The following is a 24165-nucleotide window of genomic DNA, read 5'->3' as shown; positions in this document are numbered from 1 at the left end:
AAAATATCTATATGAAATCTAATTCCGAAGATCTCATCGCGACGGATTAAATGATGAAATTAGGTTTTCAATCAAAATTTTCATTTAAGCGATAAAATATTTTAAAGTTTGAAAAATCCAAAAAATTCCGCTGACATCATTTGTTTTTGTCCCTGTTTGCATGCATTCTTTTTGAGAAATAGAAAGACTGTCGTGTTACAATGTGCGATTAGAAGAGCGTTCGGCCCGACTTTTTTAGCCCACGTGTGTGGGCGGAGTTGATTCGTGCCACATGTGTGGGACTTATTTGCACATGCCAAAATGTTTAACCTTTTTGTTTAGAAATTTGTATGTCGTACAGAGCACATAATTTTATTGGATTCTTTTTACATTTCAAAAAATATTTTTCACACACACTCTTGGGCGCTCCCGGAAACACCAACTAATTCCTCCAGTGTATTCTTTGCCTTCATTGTCTGCCAGGAAGTCACACACTGGCCAAACACAGCCAAAAGAAATTGGACCCGAATATCCAGCAAACTGGCAAAACAAATATTTTTCATGTTAAATTGCGCTCGTCGAGGATAAGTTTGCTTGATGAGCATGACAAATCCGTCTCAATTCATTTTTGCCAGAAAATTACCGTGCTTGCAAACTAAATCTATCATCCTCACGCCAATATAAATTGCCATTAAAAATGTTCGATTTGCCATGTCAAAAAAACTGACATCAGAGAAATTTGGGAAATTCGGTCATTAACAAAAAATTGGCACGCTGGGTTTTGGCCATCATCCAAAACACACCTGCTCTCTACTTTTTCAGCTTATAAGCTCCATCTATTTTGAATTAAGTCAAAACCATTTTATGTTTGATGAAGCTTATTGTTCACGTGTCACGCCATGAGCTTATTGTTCATGACTTCATGGCATGGCAGAGCCTACCGAAATAAGTTTTGACTGTCCAGCACCAACTAGGAATTACAAGTGCGTGAAAAATACAAGGAGGGGTTTTGTTTTCTTTAAACTTACTAGAAAATATTGCCTCTAAAATCTGAAGTACAAGCTGCTCCAGACAATACTTGTAAGAAACAGAGTTAAAAGAACAAGATATCACCGTAGCTGGATACAGATTGGGTCCAGCATGTGCGTAACCCGCAAAAATATATCAGCAGCGGATACTACAAAAATGTTTTGAATTTGCAACGAATTGTCCTGATGATCCTCAGGTGGTGGGGATGGCAGATGTCCTCCTTAAGTTGCTAGCCCATGTTTCAAGACCATGAATTATACACATTCCTTCCTTTTCAGGATCTGCAAAGTCAAGAACATGTGTATTAGTTAAATCGGTTTGATACGTCGTGCAACGTGCATTCCACGAGTATATCTGTATCACACAACAGCATATGCAAACTAAGGAAACTAAACAGAATTCTAAGATGGAGTTCTTTTTGTTCACTAGCCGTGATGCACATGAATATGTATATTCAAGTAATATGGTGAAAACTGAAGAAAAAAGAAAGGCAACAAAGCGGCTGCAACTAAAATCATGTTCATTTAAGTACCTCTTGAAGATTTCGAAGCAGCCTTTCTTCGAAATCGATAAGTTCAGTCCCGGCAACGTTGCATCTTCTCGGTTGAGGTGTTTGAGTTGACTCTGCTGGCAACACGTCCGATTCTTCAATAAGAGAAACATTTAACGGGACAAGGAAAACATTGTAGACAGAATGGTTCTCGAGTGCCGTTTTCTGTTAAAAGAACACGCATTTGTTAGCCACATAATAGAAATATATAATCGATTCCAAGAGATAACAAACGCAAATGAAACCAATGACATATATGTTGAACCATAAATAAAGACAGCAAGAAGCCATGCACGATCACACATGGGCATGCGGACATTGTAAGAATTGCTTATGAACTTCTATCTTGCAGTGGATTAAAAACAAACTCAATTTTCTATGCTAGTTCAAGATCTAAAGGACTTTTGCGGTGGAAAAACTCTCCCAGACAAAAAGAACGATATATACAAATGAGACTTACTGCTGCCAATTTGGAAGCCATGACAACAAGTGCTGAGCCCTTGCTCTTTGATTTACTAGTCTTGATCACAATGTCTTCAACCGTGCCGAATTGCTTAAAGATCTCGTCCAGCTTTGCTGCGGTGTAGTAATCTGCACCCCCTTCCCATGAAACCTTCAAGATCCTACCCTTGTCTGTTTTTGGTCCGTGTGCCTAAAGAGAAAAATTATACCAAGTTGTGGTCAGTGCTAACATAAAAAATACAAATTAAAATCTCTTGCAGCATACAAATAGGCAATATCTTGGATAGTTTTGAAATCTACATTGGTACTAAGGAAGAAAAATGAGACATGTACACACACACAAAAAAGAAAAGAAAAAAAGCTTTGCTATGATGTGTCAAAGGAAGATGTTTGATGCTGAATAATCTACATACGTTCACATGGCTACTTTGGATGATGAAATACTTTTGCTGTAAGGCTATAACTAAAAATATACCATGCTATGACGTGTCAAAGGAAGATGTTTTAGAGTGTTAACCTACAAATGTGGTGTATGTTCTGTTGAATGTAAACGAGAGAATGTGAAACTTGTCTATTGCATTGATCCCAAAACTGGGTATTTATACATGGGTAAGCGTCTCTTGGAGACACCGGTTACAAGGGTTGCGACTGTTCACAATGTCGGTAAATAAAAGAGGCGGCTCTACGGGAAAGGAGGCGTCCGTATGGACACATGCGTTCGTACGACGCTTTGGGCAAAAAGTAACTACCCTTTGGCAGTTATAATCTATTTCTAACACTCCCCCTTGCACAAAGCACCTTCTTGCATGTCTTGTATTCCATGTATAATCTTCGAAATAGTTGGTCTTGATCACAAGTGTATATTGATTTGAATAACTCCTCTAAAACCCTGTGGGAAAAAATGAGGAGAGTAGTGTGTAGGATATGTTGCTAAAACTCCTTTAAACCCAGTGGGAAAAATAAGGAGAAAATGGTGCAACATATATTGATTATTGTCTCTTTGATAACTCATATGAGAAAACCTTAATAAAGGAAAACCCCATATGCGAGTTTAGAGAACAATAAATATGTCTTGTATACTTCCTTTGAAAACCCCGGTGGGGAAAATAGAAAAGTATGACATATTGTATTTGAAGTTGTTAATATCTCCCCCATAAACCCTTTGGGAAAAATGTGAGGAGAATAGTATTTGATATGTTGTTAAAACTCCTTAAAACCCAGTGGGAAAAATAAGAAGAAAATGATACAACATATGATGGTGATTGTCTCTTTGATAACTTATATGAGAAAACCTCGAGAGGATAAAACTCATTGGTAAGTTGAGAGGACATTTTATATGCCATGTATACATCCGTTAAAAACCCCGGTGGGGAAAAATAGGAAGTATGACATATATTCTTGTGTTGATATTACCTCATTAAAAACCCTGATGAGAACCTTGGGAGTAAACTCATAAAGGGAAAAAGAGTGTAATATAATGTTTGAATAGGTTATAATTCAGGAAGAGATACTCCCCCTGATCCTTGAAAATTGGTTGCAATATGCTTAGTGATATTGCTTTTGTATAACCTTTTTGCATCTGAGCAACACAAGTATTATTATATTTGTAGATAATAATTGGTGATTCAATAGAACCAATTCCACATGAATGTTGTATGCGGTTTATCATTCCGTGAAGCCACACATATTTATGTGAAGCCTTGTATTTCAGAATGATAGGTGGTTGTAGCCATTAGAGTCTGTTTGAAGACAACAATGGAATGGCAAGCCCACCATATAGGTACATGTAGCCTATTAGTGATCTGACAACATGGGGATCAGATAAGTAGTCAGTATGAGTGCATCCGATGATATTGGAGTTCAGATTTCTCTGAAATTTTGCAAATAGGTCAAGGTGTTTGGTGCATTGGAGATATCGAAAGATACTCTTTTTCCTGTTCACTAGTGTTAGGTCCAATGGCACTGACTTCTCCATCTTGCATGGTTTGAATATATGTTTCTCTACGTCTAGATATTGAACAACAATAGAGTTTGGATGGATATGACCCATATTTGAATTTCTCCAATAATTTCTGGATATAGGAAAATGGGTGTACCTAGATCTTGAGCAAAGGTGCTCATATTGTAGCTAAAGCAAAATTTGGTTCTACTTATATACTTCATATTAAATTCCATCTCTAGATGATTACGTGCTTCATCAACATAAACTTATTTGATGAATGCCCTATTTAGGATTATTGAACACGTGTGAACAATCATCATCATTAGAGTAATCCTTTTGTATAAGAAACTAACTAAGTCGGTTGTACCAAATTTGTTCCGACTATTGTAAGTCATGAGGTGACTTATTGAGTTTACACTATGTATGTTGCAATTTGTATTTGGATTCAGAATTGGAATTCCCACGGGGAACATATATGTCTGAATCAAGTGACACATGAATATATATGGTCACTACATCTATCAACTGCATAAATAGATGATTTGTGCTGCCATTTGAGACAAGTTATCGGAAAGTGATATCACTTGTGTCTGGAGAATGGATTTTGGGTATCTGCGTGAACCCTTATGCTACATTCCTTGCTATTGACTCACCACCTTGTTGTTCTCAATCCGTTTTTGGACGAAAACTGGTGTAGGTATTCCTTTTGTGTATACCTTCCTTTATTGGGCAAGGATGTTTCTCCCTGAATTGCATCCTTTGACCGAGCCTAATCCAAACAAGTGTTTTAACTCTGCCATGGCCATGGTCTTTGGATCTGGATCTTGTTAAAGGTTGTTTGCAATATGGTGGAGAAGTGTATGTCGACAATATATGATTCTCCAGAATGTATATAGTTGATGAAAATTTTATTTACCCTTGGTGACTCTTCGTGGTTTCCCAATACGGTCTAGTCTAGGTATTCCGATATCCCAGTCATTGTGTGCACTATTGAGCTGGGTTGTGATGGTTTTTCATCCACTGGGTGTGTACTACCCATTTTGTGTCTATCAACGTGAAATTGACTTGCATTTACTGATTACGAGGGTTTCTTCCTCAGTTTCTTTTGTTGCTTGCAAGAAGTTGAAACCTACTTTGTGGCCTTACTTCTTCCTCACTTGTTTTGAACAAGGAGTTGAGTGGTTTTTGTTGGTACCTCCACTCTTTCGGGCACAATTGTTGCAGGATTATAGAATTTTATGATATATATGTATATATATATATATATAATCAGTAAATGAATTTGGCAGGTTATTTGCAATTTATTGCAAATTAATTTTCTGGACGTGAAGTCCAATGTCTTGAGTACGTGAATATGACGCAGAAATGTGTCAAACATTCCAATTGGTTTTCTGGCATATTTAAAAATCTCCCCCTAATGCCTAGAAATAGTCCTCACTAAGTATACTGGCCTTGAATAACTCCCCCTGATAGGGGCTTGAGGTATTTGACGGAATAGAGTTATTCCTCACATAGATCCCAATTTTCCATGAGGAGCCATTGATGTATGCCGCGGTGGTGATATTGGTATGCAACCAAATAATCGCAGATAGGAAATACTTTTAATTTGCATGTACTATGTTTATAGGGAGGATACTACGAGATCTAGTATACTGCAGTTGAATCATGTCAGGAGGGTGTAACACTGCATGACTTTTTCGCAACATGTACTGCACGTTTAATGTATGTGCAATACAATTTTGATGATAGAGAGGAAATATTGCGTTTAAATGCTTATCATATCCGATTGCTTTGGTAAAAAAGAGATACTCCTCTTAGTTGTCATCATAGTTTCAATATGGAAATCGTTTTGACGGATATCTCTATATCTTGTAAAGGTACAAATTAAATTAAGATAATATAAAGTGTTCTCAATTAGTACTTGAGTACCCTTAGGGAGTAAAATTTTGGCACAACTAGGGCCAACAATTATTGTATCGCGTCTAGCGATTGATATCCTCATGTATAGAGTTTGTGGTTACATTGTCCACAAAGATAATTTTCTCTTCCATCGGATTGACTGTCGTAAAATTCTATATATTGAGGTGTAGAATTTTCAGCGATAAAAACTTTCATTGGATATATAGAATACACAAGTTTTATTGATAGCAAAGTGCTGATACAATATATATTGTGCTTTACAATATATGGTGATGACAACAACAATAATAATATGTTTTTATTGCAACAATATGATGGATGTAAATATATTATCTAATGGAGGTGATCGACTAGTGAAAGTCATCGAATACGTCGTTTGATGCATATTCGATCATCATATTCTCCGTGTCCTTGGAGTCATGTGGTAGATGGAATTTCTCGGTGTTGCTTGGTTCTTCTTGAACATCTTGCGAACATCCAGCTTCCATGTTATTACCAGGTTGAAGATTGAAGTGGGCTTCATATCTTGCTCCTTGGACTGGTCTGTTACGTCTCATGGATTGCACGTAGAGGTTTACCAGATGTTTTGGGGTGCGACATTTTTTAGTGATATGCTTGTAGCATCCACATTTCTGGCAAAGATTAGTTTTATCAAACTTGTTCCTTGCTACGCCTTTCCCCTTGTCTGAATTGTGTGGCTTGTTCTTCTTGTTGTGGTAGTTGTTACCATTGAAGTTCTTGTTTTGGCCATTGAATTGACCATTAAACTCATTGTTTTTCTGAAAATTTGCATGTACTTCAGGTAGAGGGACAGCCCCAACCGGGCGATGATGACTATTCTTCAAAAGAAGTTCATCATGTTTCTCTGCTTAGAGGAGTACATGTATAAGTTCAAAATAAACATGGTAATGTTGGAATTATGCCCTAGAGGCAATAATAAATATAGTTATTATTATAATTCCTGTATCAAGTTAATCGTTTATTATCCATGCTATAATTGTATTGAATGAAGACTCATTTACATGTGTGGATACATAGACAAAACACCGTCCCTAGCAAGCCTCTAGTTGGCTAGCCAGATGATCAAAGATAGTCAGTGTCTTCTGATTATGAACAAGGTGTTTTTGCTTGATAACTGGATCACGTCATTAGGAGAATCACGTGATGGACTAGACCCAAACTAATAGATGTAGCATGTTGATCGTGTCATTTTGTTGCTACTGTTTTCTGCGTGTCAAGTATTTATTCCTATGACCATGAGATCATATAACTCACTGACACCGGAGGAATGCTTTGTGTGTATCAAACGTCGCAACGTAACTGGGTGACTATAAAGATGCTCTACAGGTATCTCCGAAGGTGTTAGTTGAGTTAGTATGGATCAAGACTGGGATTTGTCACTCCGTGTGAATGGCGAGGTATCTCGGGGCCCACTCGGTAATACAACATCACACACAAGCCTTGCAAGCAATGTAACTTAGTGTAAGTTGCGGGATCTTGTATTACGGAACGAGTAAAGAGACTTGCCGGTAAACGAGATTGAAATAGGTATACGGATACTGACGATCGAATCTCGGGCAAGTAACATACCGAAGGACAAAGGGAATGACATACGGGATTATATGAATCCTTGGCACTGAGGTTCAAACGATAAGATCTTCGTAGAATATGTAGGATCCAATATGGGCATCCAGGTCCCGCTATTGGATATTGACCGAGGAGTCTCTCGGGTCATGTCTACATAGTTCTCGAACCCGCAGGGTCTGCACACTTAAGGTTCGACGTTGTTTTATGCTTGTTTGAGTTATGTGGTTGGTTACCGAATGTTGTTCGGAGTCCCGGATGAGATCACGGACGTCACGAGGGTTTCCGGAATAGTCCGGAAACGAAGATTGATATATAGGATGACCTCATTTGATTACCGGAAGGTTTTCGGAGTTACTGGGAATGTACCGGGAATGACGAATGGGTTCCGGGAGTTCACCGGGGGGGGCAACCCACCCCGGGGAAGCCCATAGGCCTTGAGGGTGGCACACCAGCCCTTAGTGGGCTGGTGGGACAGCCCAAAAGGGCTCTATGCGCCAAGAAGAGAAAATCAAGAGAAAAGAAAAAAAAAGGAGGAGGTGGGAAGGAAGGGTGTCCCCCTCCCACCAAACGAAGTCCAACTCGGTTTGGGGGGGGAGTCCTCCCCCCTTGGACTCGGCCGACCCCCTTGGGGCTCCTTGAGCCCCAAGGCAAGTTCCCCTCCCTCCCACCTATATATACGGAGGTTTTAGGGCTGATTTGAGACGACTTTTCCACGGCAGCCCGACCACATACCTCCACGGTTTTTCCTCTAGATCGCGTTTCTGCGGAGCTCGGGCGGAGCCCTGCTGAGACAAGGTCATCACCAACCTCCGGAGCGCCGACACGCTGCCGGAGAACTCTTCTACCTCTCCGTCTCTCTTGCTGGATCAAGAAGGCCGAGATCATCGTCGAGCTGTACGTGTGCTGAACGCGGAGGTGCCGTCCGTTCGGTACTAGATCGTGGGACTGATCGCGGGATTGTTCGCGGGGCGGATCGAGGGACGTGAGGACGTTCCACTACATCAACCGCGTTCTCTAACGCTTCTGCTGTACGATCTACAAGGGTACGTAGATCACTCATCCCCTCTCGTAGATGGACATCACCATGATAGGTCTTCGTGTGCGTAGGAAATTTTTTTGTTTCCCATGCGACGTTCCCCAACAGTGGCATCAGAGCTAGGTTCAAGCGTAGATGACTTCTCGAGTAGAACACAAAAGGTTTTGTGGGCGGTGATGTGCGTTTTGCTGCCCTCCTTAGTCTTTTCTTGATTCCGCGGTATTGTTGGATTGAAGCGGCTTGGACCGACATTACTCGTACGCTTACGAGAGACTGGTTTCATCGTTACGAGTAACTCCATTGCTCAAAGATGACTGGCAAGTGTCGGTTTCTCCAACTTTAATTGAATCGGATTTGACCGAGGAGGTCCTTGGATGAGGTTAAATAGCAACTCATATATCTCCGTTGTGGTGTTTGCGTAAGTAAGATGCGATCCTACTAGATACCCATGGTCACCACGTAAAACATGCAACAACAAAATTAGAGGACGTCTAACTTGTTTTTGCAGGGTATGCTTGTGATGTGATATGGCCAATGATGTGATGTGATATATTGGATGTATGAGATGATCATGTTGCAATAGAAATATCGACTTGCACGTCGATGGTACGGCAACCGGCAGGAGCCATAGGGTTGTCTTTATACTAACGTGTGTGCTTGCAGATGCGTTTACTATTTTGCTAGGATGTAGCTTTAGTAGTAATAGCATGAGTAGCACGACAACCCCGATGGCAACACGTTGATGGAGATCATGGTGTGGCGCCGGTGACAAGAAGATCGTGCCGGTGCTTTGGTGATGGAGATCAAGAAGCACGTGATGATGGCCATATCATGTCACTTATGAATTGCATGTGATGTTAATCCTTTTATGCACCTTATTTTGATTAGAACGACGGTAGCATTATGAGGTGATCTCTCACTAAAATTTCAAGACGAAATTGTGTTCTCCCCGACTGTGCACCGTTGCTACAGTTCGTCGTTTCGAGACACCACGTGATGATCGGGTGTGATAGACTCAACGTTCACATACAACGAGTGCAAAACAGTTGCGCACGCGGAACACTCGGGTTAAGCTTGACGAGCCTAGCATGTGCAGACATGGCCTCGGAACACATGAGACCGAAAGGTCGATCATGAATCATATAGATGATATGATTAGCATAGGGATGCTTACCACTGAAACTATACTCAACTCACGTGATGATCGGACTTGAGCTAGTGTAAGTGGATCATGAACCACTCAAATGACTAGAGAGATGTACTTTTTGAGTGAGAGTTTAGCGAATAATTTGATTAAGTTAAACTCTAATTATCTTGAACATAGTCTAAGTCCACTTTGAATATATTTGTGTTGTAGATCATGGCTCACGCGACAGTCATCCTGAATTTTAATACGTTCCTAGAGAAAGCTAAGTTGAAAGATGATGGAAGCAACTTTGTAGACTGGGCTCGTAATCTTAAGCTAATCTTACAAGCTGGGAAGAAGGATTATGTCCTTAATGCTGCGTTAGGAGATGAGCCACCCGCTACGGCTGATCAGGATGTTAAGAACGCTTGGTTAGCACGTAAGGAGGACTACTCAATAGTTCAATGTGCAGTCTTGTATGGCTTGGAACCGGGACTTCAACGTTGCTTTGAGCGTCATGGAGCATTTGAGATGTTCCAGGAGTTGCAGTTTATCTTTTAGAAGAACGCCCGGATCGAGAGGTATGAGACCTCCGATAAATTCTATGCTTGCAAGATGGAGGAAAACTCATCTGTCAGTGAACATGTGCTCAAAATGTGTGGGTACTCAAACCGTCTAGCCGAGCTGGGGATTGAACTCCCGCAAGAAGCTATCACTGACAGAATCCTTCAATCACTGCCACCAAGCTATAAAGGCTTTGTGTTGAACTACAACATGCAAGGGATGAACAAGTCTCCCGGCGAGTTGTTTGCGATGCTGGAAGTCGCAGAGTCTGAACTCCGTAAAGAGCATCAAGTGTTGATGGTGAATAAGACCACTAGTTTCAAGAGAAACGGCAAAGGCAAGAAGGGCAATTCGAAGAAGAGCGGCAAGCCTGTTGCCAATCCAACGAAGAAACCCAAAGCTGGACCTAAGCCGGAAACGGAGTGTTACTATTGCAAGGGTATGGGTCACTAGAAGCGCAATTGCCCCAAGTATCTGGCAGATAAGAAGGCGGGCAAAGAAAAATCAGGTATATTTGATATACATGTTATTGATGTGTACTTAACCGGCTCTCGTAGTAGTGCCTGGGTATTCGATACCGGTTCTGTTGCTCATATTTGCAACTCGAAACAGGAACTGCGGAATAGGCGAAGGCTGGCGAAAGATGAAGTGACGATGCGCGTAGGAAATGGTTCCAAGGTTGATGCAATCGCCGTCGGCACAGTGTCACTTCAGTTACCGCCAGGATTAGTGATGAACTTAAATCATTGTTATTTAGTGCCTGCGTTGAGCATGAACATTATATCTGGATCTTGTTTATTGCGAGACGGTTACTCTTTTAAGTCAGAGAATAATGGTTGTTCTATTTCTATGAGTAACATCTTTTATGGTCATGCACCGAATGTGAGAGGATTGTTCATATTGAATCTTGATAACGATACGCATATACATAACATTGAGACCAAAAGAGTTAGAGTTAACAATGATAGCGCCATATTTTTGTGGCACTGCCGCTTAGGTCATATTGGTGTAAAGCGCATGAAGAAACTCCATGCTGATGGACTTTTGGAGTCACTTGACTTTGATTCACTTGACACGTGCGAACCATGCCTCATGGGCAAGATGACTAAGACTCCGTTCTCAGGAACAATGGAGCGTGCAAGTGACTTGTTGGAAATCATACATACCGATGTGTGTGGTCCAATGAGCGTGGAGGCACGCGGTGGATATCGTTATTTTCTCACCTTCACTGACGATTTAAGTAGATATGGTTATGTCTACTTGATGAAGCACAAGTCTGAAACATTTGAAAAGTTCAAGCAATTTCAGAGTGAAGTGGAAAATCATCGTAACAAGAAGATCAAGTTCCTACGGTCTGATCATGGGGGTGAATATCTGAGTTTCGAGTTTGGTGCTCACTTAAGACAATGTGGAATTGTTTCACAGTTAACACCGACTGGAACACCACAGCGTAATGGTGTGTCCGAACGTCGTAATCGTACTCTATTAGAGATGGTGCGATCTATGATGTCTCTTACTGATTTGCCGTTATCATTTTGGAGCTATGCATTAGAAACAGCTGCATTCACTTTAAATAGGGCATCATCAAAATCCGTTGAGACGACACCATACGAACTGTGGTATGGCAAAAGGCCAAAGTTGTCGTTTCTTAAAGTTTGGGGATGTGATGCTTATGTCAAAAAGCTTCAGCCTGAAAAGCTGGAACCCAAAGCGGAAAAGTGCGTCTTCATAGGTTACCCAAAAGAGACAGTTAGGTACACCTTCTATCTCAAATCCGAGGGCAAAGTGTTTGTTGCTAAAAACAGAGCTTTTCTCGAGAAGGAGTTTCTCTCGAGAGAATTGAGTGGGAGGAAGATAGAACTTGACGAGGTTGTCGAACCTCTCATCCCTCTGGATGGTGGCGCAGGGCAAGGGGAAACCTCTGTCATTGCGACGCCGGTTGAGGAGGAAGTTAATGATGATGATCATGAAACTCCAGTTCAAGTTTCTGTCGAACCACGCAGGTCGACTAGACCACGTGCTGCTCCAGAGTGGTACGATAATCCCGTCTTATCAATCATGTTGTTAGACAACAATGAACCTGCGAATTATGAAGAAGCAATGGTGGGCCGAGATTCCAACAAATGGCTGGAGGCCATGAAGTCCGAGATAGGATCCATGTATGAGAACAAAGTGTGGACTTTGGAGGTACTGCCTGAGGGCCGCAAGGCCATTCAGAACAAATGGATCTTTAAGAGGAAGACGGACGCTGACGGTAATGTGACCGTTTATAAAGCTCGACTTGTGGCAAAGGGTTTTTCACAAGTTCAAGGAGTTGACTACGATGAGACTTTCTCACCCGTAGCGATGCTTAAGTCCGTCAGAATCATGTTAGCAATAGCTGCATTTTTCGATTATGAAATCTAGCAGATGGATGTCAAAACGGCGTTCCTTAACGGTTTTCTTAAGGAAGAGTTGTATATGATACAACCCGAAGGTTTTGTCGATCCTAAGAATGCTAACAAGGTGTGCAAGCTCCAGCGATCCATTTATGGACTGGTGCAAGCATCTCGGAGTTGGAACAAACGCTTTGATGAGGTGATCAAAGCATTTGGGTTTATACAAGTGGTTGGAGAATCTTGTATTTACAAGAAAGTGAGTGGGAGCTCTGTGACGTTTCTAATATTATATGTGGATGACATATTACTGATTGGAAACAACGTAGAGTTTTTAGAGAGCATAAAGGATTACTTGAATAAAAGTTTCTGTATGAAGGACCTAGGAGAAGCTGCTTACATTCTAGGCATTAAGATCTATAGGGATAGATCAAAACGCCTGATAGGACTTTCACAAAGCACATACCTTGATAAAGTTTTGAAGAGGTTCAAAATAGAACAGTCCAAGAAAGGGTTCTTGCCAGTTCTACAAGGTACGAGATTGAGTAAGACTCAGTGCCCAGCAACTGATGAAGATAGAGAGCATATGCGCTCCGTCCCCTATGCTTCAGCCATAGGTTCTATCATGTATGCGATGCTGTGCACTAGACCGGATGTTAGCCTGGCCATAAGTATGGCAGGTAGGTTCCAGAGTAATCCAGGAGTGGATCACTGGACAGCGGTCAAGAATATCCTGAAGTACCTGAAAAGGACTAAGGAGATGTTTCTCGTGTATGGAGGTGACGAAGAGCTCGCCGTAAAAGGTTACGTCGATGCAAGCTTTGACACAGATCCGGACGACTCTAAGTCGCAAACCGGATACGTATTTATTCTTAATGGGGGTGCAGTAAGCTGGTGCAGTTCCAAGCAAAGCGTCGTAGAAGATTCTACATGTGAAGCGGAGTACATGGCTGCCTCGGAGGCGGCTAAGGAGGGTGTCTGGATGAAGCAGTTCATGATGGATCTTGGAGTGGTGCCAAGCGCACCGAATCCAATAACCTTGTTCTGTGACAACACTGGTGCCATTGCCTTAGCAAAGGAACCACAGTTTCACAAGAAGACCAGACACATCAAACGACGCTTCAACCTCATCCGCGACTACGTCGAGGGAGAGGACGTGAATATATGCAAAGTGCACACGAATCTGAATGTAGCGGACCCGCTGACTAAACCTCTTCCACGGCCAAAGCATGATCAACACCAGAACTGTATGGGTGTCAGATTTATTACAATGTAATTCACATGGTGATGTGAGGGCTAGATTATTGACACTTGTGCAAGTGGGAGACTGTTGGAATTATGCCCTAGAGGCAATAATAAATATAGTTATTATTATAATTCCTGTATCAAGTTAATCGTTTATTATCCATGCTATAATTGTATTGAATGAAGACTCATTTACATGTGTGGATACATAGACAAAACACCGTCCCTAGCAAGCCTCTAGTTGGCTAGCCAGATGATCAAAGATAGTCAGTGTCTTCTGATTATGAACAAGGTGTTGTTGCTTGATAACTGGATCACGTCATTAGGAGAATCACGTGATGGACTAGACCCAAACTAATAGACGTAGCATGTTGATCGTGTCATTTTGTTGCTACTGTTTTCTGCGTGTCAAGTATTTATTCCTATGACCATGAGATCATATAACTCACTGACACCGGAGGAATGCTTTGTGTGTATCAAACGTCGCAACGTAACTGGGTGACTATAAAGATGCTCTACAGGTATCTCCGAAGGTGTTAGTTGAGTTAGTATGGATCAAGACTGGGATTTGTCACTCCGTGTGAACGGAGAGGTATCTCGGGGCCCACTCGATAATACAACATCACACACAAGCCTTGCAAGCAATGTAACTTAGTGTAAGTTGCGGGATCTTGTATTACGGAATGAGTAAAGAGACTTGCCGGTAAATGAGATTGAAATAGGTATACGGATACTGACGATCGAATCTCGGGCAAGTAACATACCGAAGGACAAAGGGAATGACATACGGGATTATATGAATCCTTGGCACTGAGGTTCAAACGATAAGATCTTCGTAGAATATGTAGGATCCAATATGGGCATCCAGGTCCCGCTATTGGATATTGACCGAGGAGTCTCTCGGGTCATGTCTACATAGTTCTCGAACCCGCAATGTCACGCCCAAGTTGCGACCCTATCCTCAATTTGGCACGGGGGCCTCGTCAGGGATAGAAGCGCATCTCGTCGTGTCGCAAGGATGGATATCGTTACAAGTACATGTACTGAAAAGATGAGATATATGAAGGGTTGGCTTACACTCGCCACAAGCTACATCAGAGTCACATCAGCACATTACATAATCATCAAGAGTAAGAGGAGGGTCCGACTACGGATGAAAACAAATGACAAAAGAAGAACGACGTCCATCCTTGCTATCCCAGGCTGCCGGCCTGGAACCCGTCCTAGATCGAAGAAGGAGAAGAAGATGAAGAAGCAACTCCAAATGAACAATCAACGCGCTCACGTCGAATAACCTTTACCTGTACCTGCAACTGGTGTTGTAGTAATCTGTGAGCCACAGGGGACTCAGCAATCTCATTTCCAAAGGTATCAAGACTAGCAAAGCTTAGTGGGTGAGGCATGGTTAAATGGTGAGGTTGCAGCAGCGACTAAGCATATATTTGGTGGCTAACTTACGAGTACAAGAAATAAGAGGGGGGAGATCTACGCATAACGGACGTCACTACAGATGATCAAAAGAATGCTCCTGAACACCTACCTACGTCAGACATAACCCCACCGTGTCCTCGATCGGAGAAGGAACTCACGAAAGAGACAGTCACGGTTACGCACACAGTTGGCATATTTTAATTAATTAACTTCAAGTTATCTAGAACCAGTGTTAAACAAATTTTCCACGCTGCCACATAACCGCGGGCACGACTTTCCGAAAGATTTAACCCTGCAGGGGTGCTCCAACTAGTCCATCACAAATTACCACAAGCCGCATAGAAATCCTCAATCACGAAGCTCGCGATCTCGTCGGATTCCCTAGTGGAAAACCTCAACTCTGAGATTACCCAAAGCATCACCGGAATCCCGATGCACAAGATATCTCGTCAAAGGTAAAACTAATCCAGCAAGGCCGCCCGACGTGTCGACGATCCCGATAGGAGTCGCGTACCTCGTTCTCAGGACACGGCGGATGAGCTAGACGTCGGGATCGCTAAACCTCCGGGTGACCAGAGGGGCGCCGGACATCGCTCAGGTGGGGCCAACACTCATGAGGAGCACTGGCCCGGGGGTTGATTAAATTATCCTCGAGGTCCGGAAAGTCCCTATGCAATTTTATTAGGTGTTTAGGCAAAAGTAGTACCAAAGTTGGGCCTTGCCAGACCAGCCTTAATCTAAAACGAATTATCAAGGGGGTCCCCATAACAACCCCGATCATGTTAGGAGCGCTCATTTATGGAACATAACACCGGTAGCCGAATCTAAGGGGGCAAAGGTGGAACAAAACACCAGGCTAGAAAGGCCGAGCCTTCCACCTTTTACCAAGTATATAGATGCATTAAATTAAATAGTATTAATATGGTGATATGACAAGGGACCCATGTTATCACATGGAAGCATCTGCACCTGCAACTAGCAATGCTAACAACAGGGTTAAGCAAGCAGTAACATAGCCAATCAGTGGTTTGCTAGGTTGAACAGGTTGAGGGTTAACATGGTATTGTTGAGAGGCTGACATTTAACAGGTGGTAGGCAACGAGACATAAACGGTAGCAACGGTAAAACTAGCATGGCAATGATAGTAATGGTATCTGGGGAAATGATCATCTTGCCTGAGATCCCGCTGAGAAGAAGAATGCCTCCGTGAAGCAGACGAACCGACGTAGTCGAACGGGTCCTCACAATCCGGCACGCTGCGGAACTCTATCGAGACGAAGCAAACCGGAAACACAAATCAACACACGAGATTCACCACACGATGCACAATACATATGATGCCTGAGCTACTGCATACATGCAAGTCACGGCATGACAAATCACACAATCACACACTACACCTTAAGTGAAGTTCAATATGCACGAGTTGCATATTGACGAGACTCCACGTTAATTATTTAGTTCACTCCCGGTTATCTACACGGCAATATTAATGTTGTCAAACAGGCAAGAGGTGAAGCGGAAATTAAACTACTTATCTAGGCATTTTAAATGAGGTCGGAAATGTCATATAGCACCTCCGAGACGACCTCACATGTTAATTTACAATTCTGTCCAAATCTGAACTAATGCATTTAATTGGTTGTTTAACAGCAAAACAAATAGGTTCACGTGATTCTACGCGTCATGGCAAGCAATCTACACATAAGGAACATCTCCAACGGAGCTACGGTTCAACAGATACAAGCACCGCAAGATATGATGGCATGAATGCAAAATGTGTGCAACGGCGGCTACGAGCACTTCAACACAAACAAACAGCAAGAGGAAATGAAACTACATGAGATTCTAAGCAAGTTACATGTAGGGCACGATCAAGACGGAGCTACGGTTCGAAAACTACGAGCAAAACAAGAAAACACTACAATCTGCCTAAAACAGCTACATAGCAACTTCTACACCTCTCAACTCCGGCTACACAACTCCGATAAACTCAAGCAAGGCATGGCACGGAAGAGGGCAAGAAGCACTACTACAAACTACTGACAACAACTAACATGGCAGCAAGGAGCACTAGGAAAAGAAGACACAACATGGCAACTCACGCACTATTTCAGACTTAGTGAAAATAACACCTCGTCAAAGTGCAGTTTTCAGCCTGAAGCAATATTGACAGCAGCAAAACCTATAGCTACAGGACTCCAAATGGCATGAAACTTCACAGCATGCTAAAGAAACATAAGGGGTACATATAACTCCATTGGACCAACCCCAAAAGAGCTACAGGTCACAAGCTAGAAGCAAAACAAAACAGCAACAAAATAATAGCAGATTCCAGACTTAGAAATATTTCAGCTCCTCTGAAACAGCACTATTCAAGCAACTTGAGGGCAGTCAAACAACACCTAAACATGCATTTCTATTGCAACCAAAAATACCAGGGACTAAACAAAACATCCAAGATCAACTCTCTAGTTGACAACTCCGTCAAACGACGCACGGATTAAATCCTACGAATTAAACCAAAGGGCATCACGGTAAAATATCTCGCGAACTAACTTCGTCAAAAGCTAAAACTAATTGCACAGAAAAATCCATGGGATTTTTCTACCCCGGAAACATATATATAATGTGGGGTTTGCAACACAAAATCTTGCCACACAATAATGCGGGAGGATAACCTATATACGGGAAAAGCAACTACCGGCAAAACCCTACACGGAAAAATACGAGTGACCGCTCTAAAATACGTAGAAACATGGTCCCTAAAACATGGACATTAAATCTATGGCATACGGGCAATCCGGATGCACACGAAAATTAACTACGGAATGGATCCTAGTTAAACAGCACGTAAAACGAGACATTAGGCACTCTAAACAACGTTAAATAAATATGCATGTTCGATAAACGTGTTCTACTCGCGAAGCTACCCCAAAACGATATAAAGATCACCTCGATCCGACTAACGGAACAAAAGTTACGGGCGTTTAAAATAATAATCAGCTAAACCTGAAATAACTAAACCGAAAAAAGGAAAAATAAAATAGATGTCTAACGGGCCGAAACTGAAGCTTAAGATAATTAACAGACGCCCAGGGCGACATAAAAAGGGCTTGGGAGATGGCTCACCACGGCTGCTGGCCTGGGCCTCGGGGCGGGAGGCCAGCCCAGCTCGGGTCTGCGTGACCCTGGAGGCGGCGCTGGCGCTGGGCCTCGGGCGCTCGGCCCAGGCATGCTGGGGGCGGCCCACGCGTGCGACGGGCGGTGCGGGAGCAGGCTACGCTCCCGTTCGTCTCCTCCCGTGCCCGATGGCACGGGGCCTGGCGGCGCCGGCGCAAGCTGCGAGGCGGCGGCGAGCATGGAGGCAGAGGCGACGAGGGCCACGAGCGGCGGATCTTGGCGGCGGTGCACCTTGCGCGACGGCGTGGCGGAGCTACGGACCGGCAGCTCCGGTGGCCGGCGCGGGGCGCAGGGAACCCGAGGAACGCCGGACCGTCCGGATCTCACCGGAACCGGCGGCTGCAGGCGGAGATACCCCACGGGATTCGCAATAGAGAGGGGAACAGGGACGCCGGCGAGGGACCGCTCGATCCGGCGTGTTCCTCCGGTGGGACCCGGCCGGCAAGGGGCGGAGGCGAGGTCGCGGAACTGCAGCGGTCGGCTGCCTCCAGGCGAGCTCGGGAGGAGCGGCGGCGCGATCCGGGCCGGGCGGGCCCCGGATGGGCTTCGCGGGCCCGGCGGCGCGGCAGGGGAGAGAGAGGTGGGGCGGCGGCTAGGGTTAGGTTTAGGCTGCGCGGAAAACGAGGAGGAGAGAGGTAGCTGTCCTAAAAATAATAAGAGGGTCTATATATAGACAAACGGGAGCTCGGTTAACCGGAATCGGGATCCGGATCCAACCGCGGGGTCGGATTCGGACGATTCCGAACGCGGGACGTGCTAAGTGGCCGTGTTGTGTGGATATCCGGAGACGAGAGGGAGAGCGGGCGGCACGGCATGAGTTTTTAACAACACCGATAGACGTCCGACGAATAACCGAAGACGGTGCCGCTACGGTCGACCGTTCGGGTACCAGTCGGTCTCCGATCGCGACGAAATTCGACAGGCGGCCTAGCTACATCTAATCGCGACCGCGTGCCAAGTTTCACCTCGATCAGAGAGAGTTTTAAACGCGCTTTTAAAACAGGGTTTCGACGGTGCCGCGGGCGCGTGCGTGTGCGGCCGGGGCTCGGAACGGACAACGACGAGAACCGGCGACTACTAACGAATGCAAGTTTTGAAAACGGGCGACAACAGAGATGCCGATGCAATGCAGATGATGCGCATGATGCGATGATGATGCGACAAATAAAATAAATCACATGACGAAAACGGAAAGAGAGGGGAATCTTCTGGAACGTCGGCACCGGGCTGTCACACGCAGGGTCTGCACACTTAAGGTTCGACGTTGTTTTATGCGTGTTTGAGTTATATGGTTGGTTACCGAATGTTGTTCGGAGTCCCGGATGAGATCACTGACGTCACGAGGGTTTCCGGAATAGTCCGGAAACGAAGATTGATATATAGGATGACCTCATTTGATTACCGGAAGGTTTTCGGAGTTACTCGGAATGTACCAGGAATGACGAATGGGTTCCGGGAGTTCACCGGGGGGGGGGCAACCTACCCCGGGGAAGCCCATAGGCCTTGAGGGTGGCACACCAGCCCTTAGTGGGCTGGTGGGACAGCCCAAAAGGGCTCTATGCGCCAAGAAGAGAAAATCAAGAGAAAAGAAAAAAAAGGAGGAGGTGGGAAGGAAGGGTGTCCCCCTCCCACCAAACGAAGTCCAACTCGGTTTGGGGGGGAGTCCTCCCCCCTTGGACTCGGCCGACCCCCTTGGGGCTCCTTGAGCCCCAAGGCAAGGTCCCCTCCCTCCCACCTATATATACGGAGGTTTTAGGGCTGATTTGAGACGACTTTTCCACGGCAGCCCGACCACATACCTCCACGGTTTTTCCTCTAGATCGCGTTTCTGCGGAGCTCGGGCGGAGCCCTGCTGAGGCAAGGTCATCACCAACCTCCGGAGCGCCGTCACGCTGCCGGAGAACTCTTCTACCTCTCCGTCTCTCTTGCTGGATCAAGAAGGCCGAGATCATCGTCGAGCTGTACGTGTGCTGAACGCGGAGGTGCCGTCCGTTCGGTACTAGATCGTGGGACTAATCGCGGGATTGTTCGCGGGGCGGATCGAGGGACGTGAGGACGTTCCACTACATCAACCGCATTCACTAACGCTTCTGTTGTACGATCTACAAGGGTACGTAGATCACTCATTTCCTCTCATAGATGGACATCACCATGCTATATAGGTCTTCGTGCGCGTAGGAAAATTTTTGTTTCCCATGCGACGTTCCCCAACAGGTAATCCCTTGCACGATATTGTTGTTGTAGGATCATATCAGCCGGGAGCATAGTTGATAGAGTCTTTTCTATCTTCTCCACTTCTGAAGGTTCTTTCTCACAAAAGCCCAACTTTGAACAAATCTTGTGAACCGCATGATTACAATCTCCGATGGATTTGAAATCCTGGAGTCTTAAATGGGTCCACTCATGAGTGGCTTCAGGTAGTAAAACTGCCTTTTGCCGTTCATATCGAGTTTTGAGTGCTTGCCATATATTGCTTGGAGATTCCTCCATTAAATATTCAGATTTCAGATATGGGTGAATATGGTTCCTTATAATATATAAAGCACCATATTTTTGTTGCTCGGTTAATTGTGCAACTCCCTGCGGAAGAGGATCCCCAGGTGGTATGAGTGCAGCTGCAATTCCACGGGATGAAAGACTAACTTTAACATCCATAGCCCATGTAGGGTAGTTATGTCCGTCAAGCGCAAGCTCTTCAAATTCTTTGACGGTCATTTTGTCCTACATGAATGAGAACCAGGGATTTGTAAATTTACTTGTATGTAAATTAAAATCATCATGGTTATGATGTAATAAAATTTGTAAAATCGTGAGTTCAAGTGAAGACTTGAATTTTGTTTGGTGTAGACCACAAACATCTATCACTTTATTTTCGAGATATCACCAAATGGGGTATGTCTCGTTTCGAGATATCAACATTTGGAGTCCGTCTCGCCTTTTGATAGTCACTTCACAATTTTTTTCATATCAATTCAATTCGAATTAAGTCACTTTGTGCCTTTTAGGAAATTTTGAACTTAATTGATGGTGAGTTGATATTTAACTTTGCAAGAAAATAAATTTCAATTGCAAAAATAATATTATTGTACCCATTATATATGTTATAGGGATTGCAGAGTGCAAACACATTGAACATATAATGATTTGCAGACACAACGTAAGTCTAAAACATTAATATACAAAGGTCCAAAACATGACAAGTACTTCAAAGTAGTAATAGCGCTAGTTGACCAATATCTTAAACTGCTCATGTAAACGAGCTGTTAAATAAATACTTTGCTGGTAGCCAAGCCCAACACGTAATTAACTGGGCCTATTAGGCAGGCTAGAAAGGACCAGATCGGTTGATCCGTTGATCGGAGAAGGGGAGGACACGGACACAGGGGAAATAAAATATCGAACAGACAAGGTTCTTCTCCGTTGCTGTTCCATACGGAAACAGTTTCCCCAAATCACGAGTGCTACCAAGCGCCGGAGATTGTCACCGGGAGGGGGGTTGGCGGGCCGCGTCCCGGCGGGCGCCGCCGGTCGGAATCGGCTACCGCGACTCATTCGGCCGAGCCGCTGGGGGGGCTCGCTAGGAGGCAGCGGCCATGGGTGCGGCTGCATCGCAGGGATGCGAGCGGGAGCAGCGTCCGCCGCCGTCTCTCCCTCGCGGCGCTGCGCCTTGGGCGGTCGCTCCACTGCGGACGACGCCGCACCGTGAGGAGCCGCAGACCGAGGTCCCACGGTCCCGGGTGCCGCTGCGCCGCTCTGACGCAGGTCGGCTGTCGGCTTGGGCGCATGGTGCGACGTGCCGGTCGAAGAACGGGTCTGAGGCCGAGGAGCCTTTCCGTTGTCCGATGTTATCAAGGTGATAAGAACATCTTGAATCGGAGGTCACTTTGGTGCTCACCTTGTTGGTTCGAGGTCTTCGATTTTTAGTGGTTCTTACCTATTAGCATAGCAGATGTATGCCTCTGTTCTTCCCGTTCCTCTCTGTTCTTCTTTTCTTCTTGAAATCGAGATCGCTCAGTTGAGAGCGTGCTGATAACGTGTTGAACGTAAACGAGAGAATGTGAAACTTGTCTATTGCATTGATCCTAAAACTGGGCATTTATACATGGGTAAGCGTCTCTTGGAGACACCGGTTATAAATGTTGCGACTGTTCACAATATCGGTAAATAAAAGAGGCGGCTCTACGGGAAAGGAGGCGTCCGTACGGACACATACGTTCGTACAGTTATAATCTATTTCTAACATGTTCATCTGTAAGGGCATGTACAACGGCATCTAGTCAGCCGTCTGTGATACATGCCATGTATGAAAATAAATGACGTGGAAGAGGGAGAAAGAGGGAAACACTAGAGCCTGTCTGTAGAATTAACGACGGTCTACTCCCAGGTAAATCACTGCTTATAGACGTCTGTTTTTCCATTGTATGAGTCCGTCGTGTGCATGGGCTGATGGATTGCATATTTGTAGGTCCAATATTTACTAGCGGTTGGAGCGTTTACACCTGATGTCCTGTTGTATATTTTTTTTTCGCGGTGTCTATAGGTGATGTGTATGTATACTATAGATAGGAGGCGTCGGTACTGTTGTACATGCCCTAAGGCTATAGCTGCGGTTGCAAAAGTTATCCCTTCTGATCAACTGCCATCCTTTCAGAAATAAGCTAGTTTTAACTTTTAAGGTGCAGCATTTTACTTTTTAAATCTAACTAAAGCTTTAAAGATATTCCCCAACACCATTCATCCTCCCAAAAGGCAAGCAGCAAACTGTAACTGCAGCAAGAGTACATCGCTATCGATCCTGCACAATGAATAAAAACGAACAGATAATCGAATAGATTCAGACGACATCGAGACATTACCGAAGTCGAAGCAACGCCAGAGATTCAGGAATTCTTGAGAGCGAAGTGCTCATTGAGCCTGCGCTCGATATCGGCAGCCTTCCGCTTGTCCTCTCGCTTGGCCAGCTCGGCAGCGCCGACGCCTCTGCGGGCGGTGAAGGCGCGCTCGCGCTCCTCTAGGTCCGAGACGGCCTTCCGCCGCTTGGCCCCTCTCGCCGCGGCGCGGGCGGCGGCCTCCCGGCGGCCTCGGAGGCGGGCGTCGAACTCGCGGCGGAGGGACTCGTCGCGGAGGAGCTTGTACGAGCTGGCGAGGGCCTGGAAGTCGGCGGTGGCGTTGGGGTCGTCGGGGCGCTTGTCGGGGTGCCGGAGCCGCGACTGCGTCCGGTAGGCCTTGTCAATCCGCTCGACGCTCAGCGCCGCGCCTTCCGCGCCGGACGGGAGGCGGAGCACCTCGTAGTGGTCGACGTCGTCCCCCTCTCGCCCCGTCACCGCCATCGGATCGGATGCTGACGACGCGCGCGGATGGCAGCCTCTGTGCCGTGCGTGTGGTTCAGCGAGGTGCAGTCCGAGCGAGCCGGGAGAGGGCAGCCGCGCTGAAGACCCTCGGCGGCGGGTGGCGGCAGGCGACGGGAGCGAGAGGCGGTGGGGAGCGCGATCGGGTCTGGTCCAGGCGTCCAGCCAAAAAAGACGTCGGCGCCGTGTAGTTCGTGCCCGTTTTTGAGATGGACTCTCTCTGCTCCGCGTCGGTGACCGTCCGATCGGGCTTCAGATCTGTCACCTTCCCGACCGTCCGATTTCACCTCGCGTGGTCGTTGGATCAGCGCTCATTAATCCCCCTCGTCTCCATCCATGATACGGACATGAAAAAAAAAAAGGCAGAACTCCCCGTCTCTCGCTCGCA

General features: G+C 45.0%; 1 pseudogene; it reads right to left on the bottom strand.

The window, feature by feature from the left end:
* Positions 1-1200: 1200 nt before the first annotated feature.
* Positions 1201-23759, bottom strand: LOC123450828 (annotated as a pseudogene).
* Between the last annotated feature and the right edge of the window lie 406 nt (positions 23760-24165).

This window comes from Hordeum vulgare, chromosome 4H (assembly GCF_904849725.1).
Source record: "Hordeum vulgare subsp. vulgare chromosome 4H, MorexV3_pseudomolecules_assembly, whole genome shotgun sequence".
NCBI classification, from domain to species: domain Eukaryota; kingdom Viridiplantae; phylum Streptophyta; class Magnoliopsida; order Poales; family Poaceae; genus Hordeum; species Hordeum vulgare.
Note: the sequence above shows the minus strand (reverse complement) of the source record. Positions and strands in the feature narration are given on the sequence as shown.